The sequence below is a fragment of the Balaenoptera ricei genome, chromosome 1 (assembly GCF_028023285.1).
Source record: "Balaenoptera ricei isolate mBalRic1 chromosome 1, mBalRic1.hap2, whole genome shotgun sequence".
NCBI lineage: Eukaryota > Metazoa > Chordata > Mammalia > Artiodactyla > Balaenopteridae > Balaenoptera > Balaenoptera ricei.
The window spans coordinates 75035343-75053135 of record NC_082639.1 but is presented as its reverse complement, the minus strand read 5'-3'; the positions used below and the strand labels follow the sequence as shown (position 1 = coordinate 75053135).

General features: G+C 38.6%; 1 long non-coding RNA gene across 2 annotated transcripts in view; it reads left to right on the top strand.

The window, feature by feature from the left end:
- The window catches only part of LOC132367336 (uncharacterized), a 100193-nt gene that overhangs the window by 60283 nt on the left and 22117 nt on the right, over nt 1–17793 (top strand). For both annotated transcript variants that reach the window (XR_009503760.1, XR_009503761.1), the window contains exon 2: nt 16014–16132. This is a non-coding gene — a long non-coding RNA (uncharacterized LOC132367336). The remainder of the gene's footprint in view (nt 1–16013; nt 16133–17793) is intronic.

Genomic DNA, 17793 nt, shown 5'->3' with positions numbered 1-17793 from the left:
CTTTGCCTGAGCTAGATTTTCTTGCCCTAGGAAGTCATACTCAGGTATCAAGCTTCATCCACGTACTGGAGTACAGGAATTTCACAGATGTTAACAGTGTTTGAAGAGTACCCAATGTTAGTGAATCTTGACTGGTATTTTGAATATAGCTTACATTTCTACACCTACGTAAAATCCTTGTCACTGCCTCACCTGTGGGTGTCAGTTCTTAAATAATTTAATTTTATAGCTAATAAAATAAAAAACTGAACCATATATAATTGATTTCTCACCCCTCACCAATACCCCATGAATTTTTCTTCTTTTTCTTACTTCCTCTCTTGGTAAAATGCAGCAGCATGCCTATTCATCTAGGTTCATGTTCTCAAGCTAGGAACTTAGGAGTCATACTTGATCTTTTCCTTGCCTCATACATCCAACTCATTACCCACTTCTGTTCATTCTTCCTTTAAAACATCTAATAGGAAAAGACTTGTAATATTAATCTATAATATTAAATTTGAATTACAAATATCAGTATGGACTAATGAAGTACAAATATCAATATGGACTAATGTATTAAAAATATCTATGTATTTATGTATCTACCTATCTATCTATTCTAGCTCTGTCCACTGAAAGAACATAGAAGCTATGATATCCCCCTAGCAATAAGCACATCCAGAATCCAGATTTTGTTTTCTATTCATCATTACCTACAAAAAGAATAATGGTCTGTGGAGAAATAGCTGATTCAAGGTGTTGGGCAGTGAAACTACAAGGTGAGTTTAGGATATCTTGTATTAGAAACCAAGGAAGTGCTCAGTGATTTATGGGGGCATGTTAAAAGGACCCAGGAACTAGTTTGAAAGGATTTCCACTACACAAATTTTGAACAATTTGAAGTATAATTGATTGTAAAACATTGGATCATTAGAGATTACTACTCAATAAATCCTTATTCTGAAATTGGTAGTAAAATGGAAAGAAGTAAACATTTACTGTATCTTTTTATGAGGAATTTTATATTATCCTAGTTGATGAGGGAAAACTCATCTTTAGAAAAGAATGGCAAAAAAGGAGTGATACTATTTGAAAGTCATTATTTTGCAACCCCCCAATGAAATAATTGATTCAGGCAAGGATCATCAGTGGTGAACGTTTATTGCGGAACAGGATAGTCACACGGTGACAAACATCACCACACATATTACTTACTAATTGCAAAGAGCAGAAGGGAGAGATCTGGTAGTCACCACTTTGACCAAGTGATCGACCTAAAAGCATTGATAATATGCTATAATCTTGCATTATGTTTCTCCTGATGTGATGCAGATGAAACCCACAGAATTGTTTATGAACTACTCTTGCCAAAAGTGTTCAACCTGAATCTAATTAAGCCTTTGGACCTAACTTCAAATATATAGGAATTATAGGGCATCAGAGAACAATCAAATTACAAGGAAACCTATGGAGGAATCCCAAATGTGAAATATTCTATACGACAACTTTTTTGGATTCTTCCAAAAGTCACTATCATCAGTGAAGAAAGAGTAGGGGGGAACTGCTCTAGATGAAAAGAGATAAAGAGACATAACAACCAAATACAGTATATGAACCTTGATTGACTCTTGGCCTGATAAAAACAGCTAAAAACCATTTTGGGAACAAGTGGAGAAAATGTGAATATGAGCCATATATTAAATGATATGACATACGATATTAAGAAACTAATATCAACGTTCTTAGATATGATAATGAATTGTGGTGATACAGAAGAAAATTCTTTTTTTTTTTAAATTAATTAATTTATTTATTTTTGTCTGTGTTGGGTCTTCGTTGCTGTGTGCAGGCTTTCTCTAGTTGCGGTGAGCTGGGGCTACTCTTCGTTGCGGTGTGCGGGCTTCTCATTGCGGTGGCTTCTCTTGTTGTGGAGCACGGGCTCTAGGCGTGCGGGCTCAGTAGTTGTGGCACACGGACTTAGTTGCTCCACGGCATGTGGGATCTTCCCGGACCAGGGCTTGAACCTGTGTCCCCTGCATTGGCCGGCGGATTCTTAACCACTGCGCCACCAGGGAAGCCCGAAAATTCTTACTTTTAGGAGATGTGTATTTGGGTGTGACTAGGGAGCAGGATCCTCCTCTCAAGCGGCAATATTACTCAGGATCAGTTGAATGTGGGCCCAGTGTTGCTAAATCATTGTCTTGGACAATAAGTCAAAAAAAAAGTTTGTATACAAATTCTCATTTTAAACACTGACAAGTAATTTTCTTTAAAACACCGCAGGCTGAAAAAAATTTGGGCTACAGTGTACGACTCCTCCACACTCACTCTTTCATACTGGTCTCTGTATCATTCTTTATTCTCTCTTCTTGATCTAGAATACTTTCTCCATCCTTTTCCCTTTGAAGTCCTGTGAGTCTTTCAAAACCCAGCAAGCAAGGCCATTAACCTTCTCAAACTCCCGTAGGCAGAGCCAGCGCCCCCTCTTTGGAGTGTCTGGCCATTTATACAAACCTCCATCCTAGGACTTGGAATGGAATGACATATTTGGTTGTCCGTCTCCTCCCACTGGGTTCTGAACCCTTATGATCAAAAGCCACAGTTTATTCATTGTTGTCTACCCCGTGCTGCTCACAGTGTCTAATATAAAGTCAGCCCTCGATGAACATCTGTTGATTGAGTTGCAGCCTGTTAAATGCTGCAGAAAAATTTAGGACATGGCTTCTGTGGCATCCAGCTGGAAATGTACTTAAGAATGTCTGTGAATCAGTAAAAGAAATTTTCCTATTATTATATTCCAAGTAAGGCTGTCTTCTGGGATCATTTGTCTGTTATAGGAAGTCAGGTAAACAAGTTCAGTTTTAAAAAGAAAAAAATTGTCAAAATAAGATTCTTTCTGACCTTTTAGTCTAAGAGAATGAGTAATAGAGAACTGCTTCAAGGATGGATTTTCTAGGACAGTTTTGGCCAAGATCAGGCCAAGGATCTAGGCAGCTTCAGTAACCTACGAATACTCTAAACCTACTTGAACCTATATAAGAACTGAATGGTAGAGTGTGTACTAAATCAAGTCACCTCCTCCCTTTTGGGACATCAATTCCTGTACACCCTACACACCCAGTTCTCTCCTTCTTGTCTCTTTCATGCATTTTTTTTTTCTGCAATGCTTCCTTTCTTCCTTTCTTTCTCTCTTCCTTCCTTCCTTCCTTCCTTCCTTCCTTCCTTCCTTCCTTCCTTCCTCCCTCCCTCCCTCCCTTCCTTCCTTCCTTCCTTCCTTCCCTCCTCTCTCTTTCTTTCTGCATTCCTTTCAAAATCCAGCTCAAAACCTACTTCTTCCAGGGAGTCTCTGATAAATGCCACATGCCTTGATTTTTCCTTTATATTGTATTCTCCATTTATCTGTATTCTTTTATGCTAAGTATGGTCTATTCCTGTGTAGGCTATATAATTAGAACGATTATGTTATTAAGAATAAGATAATAATAATTTGGAGGGATAAGATTGTTAAAAAATCGGTGGGAATGTAAATTGATACAGCCACTATGGAGAACAGTACGGAGGTTCCTTAAAAAACTAAAAATAGAACTACCATATGACCCAGCAATCCCACTACTGGGCATATACCCTGAGAAAACCATCATTCAAAAAGAGTCATGTACCACAATGTTCATTGCAGGTCTATTTACAATAGCCAGGACATAGAAGCAACCTAAGTGTCCATTGACAGATGAATGGATAAAGAAGATGTGGCACATGTATACAATGGAATATTACTCAGCCATAAAGAGAAACGAAATTGAGTTATTTGTAGTGAGGTGGATGGACCTAGAGTGTGTCATACAGAGTGAAGTAAGTCAGAAAGAGAAAAACAAATACCGTATGCTAACACATATATATGGAATCTAAAAAAAAAAAAAAAAAATGGTTCTGAAGAACCTAGGGGCAGGACAGGAATAAAGACACAGACGTAGAGAATGGACTTGAGGACGCGGGGAGGGGGAAGGGTAAGCTGGGACGAAGTGAGAGAGTAGCATTGACATATGTACACTACCAAATGTAAAATAGATAGCTAGTGGGAAGCAGCCGCATAGCACAGGGAGATCAGCTTGGTGCTTTGTGACCACCTAGAGGGGTGGGATAGGGAGGGTGGGAGGGAGACGCAAGAGGGAGGAGATATAGGGATATATGTATATTTATGTATATTTATAGTTGATTCACTTTGTTATACAGCAGAAACTAACACATCATTGTAAAGCAATTATACTCCAATAAAGATGTTAAAAAAAAAAAATCTCCAGACCCCTCCCTGGAGATTCTGATTCTGTTGGCGTGGAATGGGGGATGGGTACAAGTATTTGAATTTTTAACAAGCTAATTCTTTTTTTTTTTTTTGGCTGTGCTGAGCAGCTTGCAGAATCTCAGTTCCCTGACCAGGGATTGAACCCCAGCCATGGCAGTGAAAGCCCAGAATCCTAACCATTAGGCTACCAGGGAATTCCCACAAGCTAATTCTTATCATCAGGCAACTGGGAGACACTGGCCTTATCCTTATAAAGCTTGGATTTTGGGTCAGACTAATTAGGATTTGAGGCTGGGCTCTAGAGGTTGTTAGCTGTGTGAAGCATTAGACAAGTTACCGTGTCCACAGACATGGTTTTTTATCTAGAAAATGGGGATGATAATCACTATTCTCATTGTTCTGGGGAGTTAAATGATTCATGTAGAGCATTAGTACAGTGCCTGGAATATTCTAAGTTCTCAGTAAATGTTGAAAATTATGTTTATATTTGCTTGTAACTTGCTTGGCTATTTACTATGATTCAAGGTCTGGGTGTTGGTTTTTCTGGTTCTTCTGTAACACTGGTGATTCAGGGTAGGGTGACCCATAAAATTTTGCCCCAGCCGAAGACTGTTGTTGAGAGCCTGTTAACCTTTGCCAAGTTTTTATTGCCTCAACAAGATATCTCTTTTCTTTGTCCTCTTTAATTTTACCTGTCACCTCTTTAAATTATAAAAAGATCTTTGAGGCCAGTGACCCAGTCAGATACTTTTGTTACACAGTAAGTAGATCCAATACCTTGTATAGTGGGCTAGCGACAGAGGGCATTATCTAATAGAACCCACATTTATTTCATAGAGTTATAGAACCATCATTTCTTATTTAGGTTACAACAGCTCCTAATGGGTCTTAGAGTCTTACACTCTTGCTCCCCTACAATCCAGTGTCTACACAGCAGCCAATGTGATCTTTTAACAATGTAATCACAGAAAGTCATTCCCTTTTGATCTTCCAATGCTTTCCACTGTATTTAGAATAAAATTGAAATTCCTTACCATGGTTATGTAAGCCCTACCTGATCTGGGCTGGTCTGTCTGACCTCATCTCCTGTCATTCACTTCCTGTATCATTACATTCCTGTAACTTTGCTGTGCCTCCTGTCTGGGTTTTTTTCCCCTAGATATTCCCATGATTAAGCCCGGATGTCACCTTCTCAAGACCTTCCTTCTGCCCCCTATTCAAAGTTTTCCTCCCCTTAGTTTCTATCTTATTAGTCTGCTTTATTTTCTTCTGATCACTTACCCACTGTCTGATACTGTATTTATCAGTAACTGTTGTTAGCTTGCTTGTTTATTGGAAGCTCCATGAGAGCAGGCATCTTGCCCATCTTGTATTCCTAGCACTGGGGACAGAACGTGGCACATTGCATGTGCTCCATATATGTTTGTCAAATTGATAAATGAACTTTACAGATAGGCTGAAGTACATCTACAGAATCCAGTAGATTTCAACTTTTTTTAAAAGCAGAAGACTCATCAAACAAAATATTTGGTTTTAAATAATTAATTTGTATGTTTGTTCAGTTCTTTTCACTCATTTCTTGACAATTAATAAGATTCTATACACAGAACAAGTTCTTAGCTAATACTTGGCAATTTAATGACTCCTTGTTCAACAAAAACTACCACCAGGGGGAAATCAATCATCTGACCAGTAGCTGCGGACAGTGAGAAAATCTGGCTGGAGGAGAAGCAGACCTGACCCCAGGGGACAAGGGCAGGTGAGAGGCACTGAGTCTTCTGGCAGCACAGCTCCTCCAGGGTTTCTCTGCAGCTCTATATAGAGAGCAGTAGGAAGCAGAAGAAGCAGGGCCATCATTGAAGCACCCAGAGGAGAAGCAGCAGGAGAGGGCTCTTCAATGCTGCCAGAGCTGCAGTGAGAAGCTGCCTGGCCTGGAGCAGCCTTGGGCCAGTGGCTGCAGCACTGAAGAAAGGATGGCAGTGGTGGTGCTGGCAGCAGTGGTGGTGACACAAGGACAATATCTCAGGGAGGTAGGGACACGGGAAGCAGGCTCCCTCAAGGTGCAAGCCAGAAGGGACTTGGGAAGGAGCAATAACTGAGAGATTACACTTTTATAATCTTAATTTTTTTAACATTTTAAAAACCAATTTCATAGAACATCTACATAGGAACAGTTACTGATACATTCCGTTACACTAACATTGTACAGTTTCAGTTCAGTAATTTTCCATTAACAAATATTTTTTCTACCTACTACAATTCCCTCCTTTTTCCTTAAGACGAGACAACTAAGGCTCAACAGAAATTACTTATTAGGTTATAACCATTCTTCTCTCTCCTTAAAGTTGCTATACATTTATAGAATTTGTGTTTCCATTAATGCTTCAATTTTTTGATGCCACTTTGTATACAGCACTTAATTATGGAGAATAGAAAAAGCAAAACTAAAACAAGGAAGAATATATGCTATATCTTTAACAATCTATTTTCTGATTCCCTTTAGATGCCCAGTCAACCAGGATCACATACAGGTTTCACGCTTTATTGCAGATATGTGAAAGACTTAACTGGTCTCACGCATTTTATGTGTGTTGACTTCTATGTTTTGACTCATCTAAATAAACACAGCAAGACTCATTTACAGGGGTACATATGCTTTCTATTCAACCAGAAAAAAATCTAAAGCTAGATGTAGAAAAACAATGATACTAAAAAACTCTTTAACTTCAGATTGTATTAGACTGAGATTTTCTGCAGTAAAGTTCTTTACAGTTAGAAGGTTCCTGAAAAGTTTGCCATGGATGTGGAAAGTGCATGAAGTACTGCTCCAGGAGACATTATACAGATGAAATACTTTAATCCACTAGCATAAATGCTCTCTTAATTCTTTCCCAGTGTTCCTTTGGAATGTGTTTTATTTGCTCTTGGTAAAGTCTGGATGCCAAGTTGCAGGAAATATATTCCCTACAGAACAGGTGTCTGTTTAATCCCCACGTATGATCTTATAAATGAGTTTAGCTAGAGACAGCCTGGTGGGAGCCTATAAAATGTTTACGCTATAATTTCAGGTCCCATAATAGGTCTGGAATAGTGTAGGCTACTACTACACTACTGCACTCCCTCCCCCAAAATAGGAACTCCTAGAGGGTGCTATATGTAGACCTATCAATATAAAAGCTGGGAGATAAATCCATATTCCCACCATTTTCTTTTGTCTAATTATTCAATTTAATTCAACTACTTCCCTAGAAATGAATATCAGAGAAAAGTATGCTCAGAAACGTGATTTTGGGAGTAGCTAACTTACCACTTTCCACAATGGCTATTCTGAAGTTTGGGTAACAAATGGGATAGTGGCCTCCTTTTCCTTCCCACTAAAAATTAGGTATCTAGTTAAGTCCATTAGACAGGCAGAGTAAATTATGGGGAGAAATGAGTGTGGAGAATAGTTCACTTATCTTTTGTAATAAGGTCCCTTTTGACTAATTCTCTACTGAAGTTCTCACTTTATCCACAGGGTCTTTCAAAGGGAATGCTCACAATGCGCATCTTCTGTAGTCGAGTTACAAGACTCTTGGGTATATATTCAGTACTTGATTGTATTTTGGCATATCAGGACAGGGCATAGTTGGGTTGAGAAGACATTAGTTTCTCAACTGTGGACTGTGTAACTGTATTCCTTTCTCAACTGGCAACACAAGAGATATGAGAAGGAATGGTGGATCTTTATAGTGATGCAGTTAGGGGTTTGTTAAACTGCCTTTTGGAAGTCAGCGTAGGAGTAAGTAGTGCTGATGGGTTCAGTGTGGGTTGTTTCCTTAACTGTTTTAGTTAACCAGCCACAGCAACAACCAGAAACACATGAATTAGGAACTTATTTTAGGTACTCAGGTATGGGAGTGGCTCTACTCAATGTTCGGCTTAACTCTTTGGTGGCAAATTGCAGTGCTCTATTTAGAGTGGCATGATCTCTAGACAGCTGACTGGGACTCATAAGGAGATTTTGAAAAGTTGGGACTCAAGAAGCAAGAAGAACTACAATCCTGCAGCCTGTGGAACAAAAACCACATTCATAGAAAGATAGACAAGATGAAAAGGCAGAGGGCTATGTACCAGATGAAGGAACAAGATAAAACAATTAAATGAAGTGGAGATAGGCACCTTCCAGAAAAAGAATTCAGAATAATGATAGTGAAGATGATCCAGGACCTCGGAAAAAGAATTGAGGCAAAGATCGAGAAGATGCAAGAAATGTTTAACAAAGATCTAGAAGAATTAAAGAACAAACAAACAGAGATGAACAATACAATAACTGAAGTGAAAAATACACTAGAAGGAATCAATAGCAGAATAACTGAGGCAGAAGAACGGATAAGTGACCTGGAAGACAGAATGGTGCAATTCACTGCTATGGAAGAGAATAAAGAAAAAAGAATGAAAAGAAATGAAGACAGCCTAAGAGACCTCTGGGACAACATTAAACGCAACAACATTCGCATTATAGGGGTCCCAGAAGGAGAAGAGAGAGAGAAAGTACCCAAGAAAATATTTGAAGAGATTATAGTCGAAAACTTCCCTAACATGAGAAAGGAAATAGCCACCCAAGTCCAGGAGGCGCAGAGAATCCCATACAGGATAAACCCAAGGAGAAACACGCCGAGACACACAGTAATCAAATTGGCAAAAATTAAAGACAAAGAAAAATTATTGAAAGCAGCAAGGGAAAAACGACAAATAACATACAAGGGAACTCCCATAAGGTTAACAGCTGATTTCTCAGCAGAAACTCTACAAGCCAGAAGGGAGTGGCATGATATACTTAAAGTGATGAAAGGGAAGAACCTACAACCAAGATTACTCTACCCAGCAAGGATCTCATTCAGATTCGATGGAGAAATCAAAAGCAAAGGGAAGAACCTACAACCAAGATTACTCTACCCAGCAAGGATCTCATTCAGATTCGATGGAGAAATCAAAAGCTTTACAGACAAACAAAAGCTAAGAGAATTCAGCACCACCAAACCAGCTCTACAACAAATGCTAAAAGAACTTCTCTAAGTGGGAAACACAAGAGAAGGAAAGGACCTAAAAAACAAACCCAAAACGGTTAAGAAAATGGTAATAGGAACATACATATCGATAATTACTTTAAACGTGAATGGATTAAATGCTCCAACCAAATGACACAAGCTTGCTGAATGGATAAAAAAACAAGACCTATATATACGCTGTCTACAAGAGACCCACTTCAGACCTAGGGACACATACAGACTGAAAATGAGGGGATGGAAAAAGATATTCCATGCAAATGGAAATCAAAAGAAACCTGGAGTAGCAATACTCATATCAGATAAAATAGACTTTAAAATGTTACAAGAGACAAGGAAGGACACTACATAATGATCAAGGGATCAATCCAAGAAGAAGATATAGCAATTATAAATATATATGCATCCAACATAGGAGCACCTCAATGCATAAGGCAATTGCTAACAGCTATAAAAGAGGAAATCAACAGTGACACAATAATAGTGGGGGGCTTTAACACCTCACTTACACCAATGGACAGATCATCCAAACAGAAAATTAATAAGGAAACACAAGCTTTAAATGACACAATAGACCAGATAGATTTAGTTGATATTTATAGGACAATCCATGCAAAAACAACAGATTACACTTTCTTCTCAAGTGTGCACAGAACGTTCTCCAGGATAGATCACACCTTGGATCACAAATCAAGCCTCAGTAAATTTAAGAAAATTGAAATCATCTCAAGCATCTTTTCTGACCACAACGTTATGAGATTAGAAATCAATTACAGGGAAAAAAAACGTAAAAAACACAAACACATGGAGGCTAAACAATATGTTACTAAATAACCGAGTGATCACTGAAGAAACCAAAGAGGAAATCAAGAAATACCTAGAGACAAATGACAATGAAAACACGACGATCCAAAACCTCTGGGATGTGGCAAAAGCAGTTCTAAGAGGGAAGTTTATAGCTATACAAGCCTACCTCAGGAAACAAGAAAAATCTCAAATAAACAATCTAACCTTATACCTAAAGGAACTAGAGAAAGAAGAACAAGCAAAACCCAAAGTTAGCAGAAGGAAAGAAATCATAAAGATCAAAGCAGACATAAATGAAATAGAAACAAAAAAAACAATAGCAAAGATCAATAAAACTAAAAGCTGGTTCTTTGAGAAGATAAACAAAATTGATAAACCATTAGCCAGACTCATTAAGAAAAAGGAGAGGACTGAAATCAATAAAATTAGAAATGAAAAAGGAGAAGTTACAACAGTCAATGCAGAAATACAAAACATCCTAAGAGACTACTACAGCAACTCTATGCCAATAAAATGGACAACCTGAAAGAAATGGACAAATTCTTAGAAAGGTATAACCTCCGAAGACTGAACCAGGAAGAAATAGAAAATATTAACAGACCAATCACAAGTAATGACATTGAAACTCTGATTTAAAATCTTCCAACAAGCATAAGTCCAGGGCCAGATGGCTTCACAGGTGAATTCTATGAAACATTTAGAGAAGAGCTAACACCCATCCTTCTCAAACTCTTCCAAAATATTGCAGAGGAAGGAACACTCCCAAACTCATTCTATGAGGCCATCATCACCCTGTTACCAAAACCAGACAGAGATACTACAAAAAAAGAAAATTACAGACCAACGTCACTGAAGAATATAGATGCAAAAATCCTCAACAAAATACCATCAAACAGAATCCAACAACACATTAAAAGGATCATACACCATGATCAAGTGGGAGTTATCCCAGGGATGCAAGGATTCTTCAGTATACGCAAATCAATCAATGAGATACACCGTATTAACAAATTGAAGAATAAAAACCATATGATCATCTCAGTAGATTCAGAAAAAGCTTTTGACAAAATTCAACACCCATTTATGATAAAAACTCTCCAGAAAGTGGGCATAGAGGGAACCTACCTCAACATAATAAAGGCCATACATGACAAACCCACAGCAAACATCATTCTCAATGGTGAAAAACTGAAAGCATTTTCTTTAAGATCAGGAACAAGACAAGGATGCCCACTCTCACCACTATTATTCAACATAGTTTTGGAAGTCCTAGCCACGGCAATCAGAGAAGAAAAAGAAATAAAAGGAATACAAATTGGAAAAGAAGAAGTAAAACTGTGACTGTTCGCAGATGACATGATACTATACATAGAGAATCCTAAAGATGCCACCAGAAAACTACTAGAGCTAATCAATGAATTTGGTAAAGTTGCAGGATACAGACTTAATGCACAGAAATCTCTTGCATTCCTAGACACTAATGATGAAAAATCTGAAAGAGAAATTAAGGAAACATTCCCATTTACCATTGCAACAAAAAGAATAAAATACCTAGGAATAAACCTACCTAGGGAGCCAAAGACCTGTATGCAGAAAACTATAAGACACTAATGAAAGAAATTAAAGATGATACCAACAGATGGAGAGATATGCCATGTTCTTGGATTGGAAGAATCAATATTGTGAAAATGACTATACTACCCAAAGCAATCTACAGATTCAATGCAATCTCTATCAAATTACCAATGGCATTTTTTACAGAACTAGAACAAAAAATCTTAAAATTTGTATGGAGACACAAAAGACCCCGAATAGCCAAAGCAGTCTTGAGGGAAAAAAACGGAGCTGAAGGAATCAGATTCCCTGACTTCAGACTATACTACAAAGCTACAGTAACCAAGGCAATATGGTACTGGCACAAAAACAGAAACATAGATCAATGGAACAAGATAGAAAGCCCAGAGGTAAACCCATGCACCTATGGTCAAATAATCTATGACAAAGGGGGCAAGCATATACAATGGAGAAAAGACAGTCTCTTCAATAAGTGGTGCTGGGAAAACTGGACAGCTACATGTAAAAGAATGAAATTAGAACACTCCCTAACACCATACACAAAAATAAACTCAAAATGGATTAGAGACCTAAATGTAAGACAAGACACCTTAAAACTCTTAGAGGAAAACAAAGGAAGAACACTCTTTGACATAAATCACAGCAAGATCTTTTTTGATCCACCTCCTAGAGTAATGGAAATAAAAACAAAAATAAACAAATGGAACCTAATGAAACCTAAAAACTTTTGCACAGCAAAGGAGACCATAAACAAGATGAAAAGACAACCCTCAGAATGGGAGAAAGTATTTGCAAACGAATCAATAGACAAAGGATTAATCTCCAAAATATATAAACAGCCCATGCAGCTCAATATTAAAGAAACAAACAACCCAATCCAAAAATGGGCAGAAGACCTAAATAGACATTTCTCCAAAGAAGACATACAGATGGCCAAGAAGCACATGCAAAACTGCTCAACATCACTAATTATTAGAGAAATGCAAATCAAAACTACAATGAGGTATTACCTCACACCAGTTAAAATGAGCACGATCAGAAAATCTACAAGCAACAAATGCTGTAGAGAGTGTGGAGAAAAGGGAACCCTCTTGCACTGTTGGTGGGAATGTAAATTGATACAGCCACTATGGAGAACAGTATGGAGGTTCCTTAAAAAACTAAAAATAGAATTACCATATGACCCAGCAATCCCACTACTGGGCATATACCCAGAGAAAACCACAATTCAAAAAGACACATGCACCGCAATGTTCATTGCAGCACTATCTACAATAGCCAGGTCATGGAAGCAACCTAAATGCCCATTGACAGATGAATGAATAAAGAAGGTGTGGTACATATATACAATGGAATATTACTCAGCCATAAAAAGGAACGAAATTGGGTCATTTGTAGAGACATGGATGGATCTAGAGACTGTCATACAGAGTGAAGTAACTCAGAAAGAGAAAAACAAATATCGTATATTAACGCATATATGTGGAACCTATAAATATGGTACAGATGAACCAGTTTGCAGGGCAGAAATTGAGACAGAGATGTAGAAAACAAACGTATGGTCACCATGGTGGGAAAGCGGCGGGGGGTGGGGGTGGTGGTGGGATGAATTGGGAGATTGGGATTGACGTGTATACCCTGATGTGTATAAAATAGATAACTAATAAGAACCTGATGTATAAATAAATAAATAAAATTAAATTCAAAATAAAGAAAAAACTTAAATTGCATGCTTACACTGAATTCAAAAAAAAAAAAAAGAAAAGTTGGGACTCCACAAGAAGCTAGAGGAGGCCATTCAGGAATTGGTTCCAGTTTGGGTACACAATGAGAGAAATGGGAGAGTCTTAGAACTATCTCTTGAAGTATACGGACCGATGTGCTAGAATCCAAGAGTTTAGCATGATATAACCAGGAATTAGGATTTAAATGTTTCCAAGTTGTAGAATATTTTAAAAGGCACTTAACCTGCCAGGCAAGACTCTCAAGAGTTGCTAGGTTGGGCACCACAGGGTCCTCTTCTTCAGAGGAATCCTACTCTTCCCCAGAACTCTCATTTAGGTAGTTAACGTTTTCTTCTTCCTCACTTTCTGATTCTGATAAGGGATCAGGAGAGGGATTTCTAGGATGCATTAGAATAGAACAACAGTATAGAAAAAAAGGTACCAGAAAAAGGTAACAATCTAAGCCCATAAAACACTAACACTGGCAGATAGATGCAGAAGATGAGAAACCCTTTTAATAGGATTCATTTGTCTGTTTCTCAGTCTGTTACACACACACAGTATGCCTCTGGCTCATACCACTGTGCAGTTCTTCAAGATTATGTTGTATATTTTTCACTTACAAAGAAGACAGCTCAGTTCTCAGGACCAGTTCAGTGTGTATAAGTTAGTCACTTACCAGTTGCACAGGTCAGAGTCTCTCCTTCAAATCCTGGCTACCCAAGAAGAGAAGGGGTCCTCATCTAGGCAAGCTGATTTTCTTAGTGTCATCTCAACTGGTTGTGATATTATGGAGAGACACTTTGTGTGCTCTTTTTTGTTGGCAGGGATATTATATCTATTTGGTAATGAAAAGAAACTCAGTGGTCACCTTCTTTGTCCACGGGTACAGCAACTTTTGTGCAGGGGGATGGTGGGATGAGTTGTCAAGGATCTGTCTGGTGTGCATGGATCCAGTGTTTCCATAGGTGGTGCAAATGCCCTTGGAAGCTAGTGACTTAGTTGTTGGACTATATCTGGAAAGGTAGCCTTAACCCATGGAGGATCCTTTCTTCTTCCTTGCATCACCTCCAGCCGCAAGACCTGACTAGGCCGAGTGCCACCAGCTCTATTCCCTGTAATCTTAATTTTTTTGCATGTAAAACTGAGATTACCTTAAATTTGCAACGGACATATTTGGATTAAAATTGCTTTCAACAACGTACTATACACTTCCAAATCATCTAAATGTTTGCAATCACTGTGTAGCTCCATTAAAATGTACATTTACATTATACTTTAAATCTGTATTTCCTTGGGACGTTCTCATATTTTGTAAGAATAGAAAGTTTATCTAAGGCTTCTTCTGTAATAGAAATGGAAACCTTGCTAATATCTGAATCATGCTTAGTGTAAAAGAGAAAACTGGGACCATCTGAACACTCAGTATCCTTTCCTGGCATAGAATGGTAGAGTATTGGTGTAAAAAGAACTGCTTTTTTAAAAAAAATTCAAAGTGTTACTAAGTACCATAGTCCTTTGTCTTTGGAAATACTGTGGCTTTCGGGGTCACTGGCTGTTTGTCATATACCAATAGAGGGCACGATTCATCAGCTGTGGACATTCTTTGCATTCTTGGTGTTGTTCATGGTTGTTCCTTTACCTCATGGGCTATATGACACCTTTCACTAAAATAAGCCCTCGAGTTTGTGATTACTGTGCATCAGGTTATTGGGCTGGTGGCTGGCCTTCCAGCTGTCCTCCAGCCTGAGCTCATGAGAAAGCAGTCACAGTTGTCAGTGTCACAGTGCTGTTCTGTTAGGTTAAATCCAAAAAAACTGGTTGTATCCAAAAAACTTCTGGTATAAGATTTATATTTTTTTCTGTTTTGAATTAATGAAGCAGAAGCACAAGCTGTGAGCAATGTCTATAAATAGCCTTGGTTCTCCTATGAGGAATGTCCTCAATGTTAGCACCTGCAAGAAAATAGCGTGTGTCATATTAGTTTTATAATATTAGCATTTGTACAGAAAAATGGCAGGAAGACAAACTGGGCTGTACTCCTTATTGGTTATTATTAGCTGATGATATTCCTATGAAAGCTTGAGTATCGGGTTAAATCACATGAAATTGCTATTTGTACAGGCAATTTTATATGGCTCTAGGAGATAAGATACATTTTAATTAGTTCTCTCTACATAATTGTGAGTCTGCCACAAATATTTTAAATTAATACATATAATTAAAAAATTAGAACATGAAAGGCAAGATTTGTTTGTTCTCATTCTTGCTGTTTTTACTCTGTCGTTGCTCTCTTGCTCTCAAGGAAATGGAGTGTCTGCCTAAAAAAAATCCTGGTGTTTGCCATTCTGTAGCCCCTTGAGAGGTAAACAAGTAAAAACACAAATATTATATACTCAGTTGCGGGTTAAAGTCACCTTTAGATTCTTCTAATAATCATTTAAACTCATAGCTGTCTCTTTATGAATTTTTATCAAGTCTTTTCTTTAATAGAGAAGACAATTCCATCACAAGAATGTATTAGACGTATTGAAATGCCTTACTCCTCCCCCTTCTTCCGTATTTCTCCATTTGCAGTTTCATCGGTGCAGAAAAGGAGCTCTGGCAACTTCTGCTGAGACTTTTCCATAGGAAATCCTTCCAAAAAAAAATGCAACAGCTATTTTGAAGACCAACTTTCCAAAAATTATATTCAGGTAAGTTAAATTTTAGATGTCATCCCTTATAGTTAAAAGTGAACACATTTGGGGCTTCCCTGGTGGCGCAGTGGTTGAGAATCTGCCTGCCGATGCAGGGGACACGGGTTCGATCCCTGGTCTGGGAAGATCCCACATGCCGCGGAGCAACTAGGCCCGTGAGCCACAACTACTGAGCCTGCGCGTCTGGAGCCTGTGCTCCGCAACGAGAGAGGCCGAGACAGTGAGAGGCCCGCGCACCGCAATGAAGAGTGGCCCCCGCTCGCCGCAACTAGAGAAAGCCCTCGCACAGAAACGAAGACCAAACACAACCATAAATAAATAAATAAATAAAATAAATTAAAAATGTCTGCTTTGCAAAAGACAACGTCACGAGAATCTGAAAAAAAAAAAAAAAAAAGTGAACACATTTGACTTAATCATGTTAATCAAAAACGTATTTGCATTCACATGTTCTTATATATCAGTACTCTTGGATGGATTTAAATTATATTGACAGAAAACATCCATTTTCTCACATTTTCAAGTACCAGGAAAGTTTTAGAACCTGGCCTATAGCTTGGTTGTTTTGGGGAAAAACATATGATTCAGCCAAGGCTGATCTTGTTTTTCCTTTATTCTTTAAGCCAGAAGCAATTACTTTTCATTTCAGGATTAAGCGGCTGTAACATTGCCATTCGTCGCTGAGGCTCCTGGTTTCAGCATGTCTGCTTGGTTCCCAGCCAGTCCTGGGTGTTCAGGTAGCAGCTGTGGCTGGGAGTGCCTCTCCAACCCGCATTCCTTGGCTATGAATTTTGCAGCCCTGTTTATCTAATGAAGATCTCCCCATAGTGAGTTGCTCATGACGTTGTCGCACAGACGTTAATGAATGATACGGAAAGATACTGATTCTTTTTCCTCGTGGAGTGCCAGCCAATCCTGAATCTCCCAGTCCTTTCACTCTGGCTGATCACCACAAAGGCCTGGTGCTAAGATCCAATGAGATCTGTCCTACATAAACCAAACTCCAACAGAATGCCTATACATCCTCTCTGTGAGGCTATCATCCAAACCTGTTCACAGAATTTTTCTACGAGTACATTCACCCAAACACCGACTCTCACTTCTCTGCCCTGATCATACTTTTAATCTATAAATGCTGTCACTGACTTCAGTGCCCAAAGACCTTCTTCCTTCTCTTGAAACTCATGAATTTACTTAGGATAGCTTGGGATGGCTTTAGAGTCTGGCTTTCTCACTATTTCATGTGTCTTCATTTTGCCTTCCCAAACCAGACTGTGAATTCCTTGAGAGACGAGCTCCTGAAAACTGGTAACACCTGATACAGACAGATAGGAAAAAAAAAATTTTGGACAGAAAAACATTTGTTGTTCTTAGTAATCCAGAAAATCTGCCTTAACATGTTCAGAACACTCTAGATGATGTGCTGTAATATAGGACTCCTCTCCTTTCCCCTGCCTGCCCTCTGCTGGAACGGCTCACGAGCAATAAGATGGCCAGAGCAGGGTATCGTATGGGGAATGTGGGAAAACAAGGGGCTTGTCTGGCTGAAAGGCTAGTGGAATAACTGTGATTTGTGAGTCTACAACCTAGATCTTTGAAGCTCCCCATTATGTGCCTTGGGATAACTAGCAGCCTCATTACAAGACCCCTTATGGGTT